The sequence below is a fragment of the Bactrocera tryoni genome, unplaced genomic scaffold (assembly GCF_016617805.1).
Source record: "Bactrocera tryoni isolate S06 unplaced genomic scaffold, CSIRO_BtryS06_freeze2 contig_3582, whole genome shotgun sequence".
NCBI classification, from domain to species: Eukaryota; Metazoa; Arthropoda; class Insecta; order Diptera; family Tephritidae; genus Bactrocera; species Bactrocera tryoni.
The window spans coordinates 1-1,608 of NW_024392322.1; the positions used below are offsets into that span (position 1 = coordinate 1).

Sequence of the window (1,608 nt, forward strand, 5' to 3'; positions counted from 1 at the left end):
GAAGTCCGGAAAAGTCAAAATTCCTGCTAAAACAATGATGTACATGTATGTATGGTATTTAAGTAATACAATTACCTACAGACAACTAGCCGTATTGTTTGGTGTAACGAAGTCCACAGCATGGGCGGTTGTTCGTCGGGTGGGTTATCTCAATAAGCCATGAGTTTGTTAAGTGGCGAACTGGAGATACGTTGGAAGAAACAACTCGCAAGTTTTTACAAAGGAAACAAATACCAGGTGTTATTGGTGCTATTGATTGTACCCACATAACAATTAATGCATCAATAAAAGACAAACATATACTGTATATTTTGATCGTAAACGTAATTATAGTGTTGTTCTGCAGTCCATTGTCGATGCTGATAAAAAATTTATTGATATTTATTGTGGTGAACCCGGATCATATCATGACTCTGGAGTGCTAAAAAGGTCAGCATTTTATAGGAAAGCGGAAAGTAATATGGAAAGTTTCTTTCCAAATTCTACTTTTATTCTCAGGGACTCGGCATACCCTTGCAGGAACTACCTCATATCGGTGTTTAAAGATTATGGTTCGTTAACGCTTAATCAAATCAGATTTAACAAAACACATTCTTCAGCAAGAATAGTTGTTGAAAATGCATTTGGAGCACTGAAACGACGTTTCCGAAGGCTTCTTAAATTTACGGAGCCCGGAAATTTATGTGCAATTTCGAATTTAGTTGCAAGTGCATGCATTATGCACAATATTATTACAAACGACGATATAATTATTGACCCTCAAATTGGAAGTGCCGAACCGAAGCCAGAACCTGCTAATGAGCTGGCGAGAGAAGCAGGTGGAGATCGTCGGAATCAGTTGCTCACCATTTTAACAGGAGGAAACGAATAAATGTTTTAAAATGTACTTTTAGAACAACATTTTTCTGGTGCATATGTTTATATATATAAGTTCGAGTACATATACAGTGGCTCAAACTCAAATAATAAAATTGTTTATAATTTTACAACATGTATGTTTATTTGTGTTTTATATAAACACGTACATATACTTAAGTAGGTATGCATTTTTTCAAGATATGTACATATGAATAAAATGTACATTTTATGATAAGCTTGGTTATAAAATCAATTAATTTTGCTATCTTTTATTCATAATATACTGCTGTAGAAGTTTTAGTTTTTCTTCCTCTATTTTTGGTTTTTTTTTTGTTCGATTTCCATCTGGAGATCTCGTTTTTCCAGCAAATCCTGCGTCTTACTTTGTATATTCGTACTTCGTTTTTTCTTCTGCACTTTGTCTTTTGAGCTCGATTATTTGTTCAAAATATCGTTCTCTACCGCTTTTCCGATAACGGGAATATGGAGTAGCTTTTGCTGTGTTCGGCTCTTGTGGATACATTTCAGTTGGTGTGCCCTACTACTGCTACGATTTACAACAGATCGGCTCTGCCTAGAGGTACTTGACATATCATCGAGCATTGCTTGAAATCAGTCGACTCTTTTAAAAACTGATTTACTGTTTAAAAATATAAAAAAGCGAATTCAATATAAGCAATACGTAATGAAAATTAAATTAGAACTAACCACTTGACTCAATCAATGGCTCTAGAGGATCTGTACGTTTGT

At 34.7% G+C, this 1,608-nt stretch overlaps 1 pseudogene; it reads left to right on the forward strand.

The window, feature by feature from the left end:
* Positions 1-10: 10 nt before the first annotated feature.
* On the forward strand, positions 11-871 carry LOC120779307 (annotated as a pseudogene).
* The last annotated feature ends 737 nt before the right edge of the window (positions 872-1,608 follow it).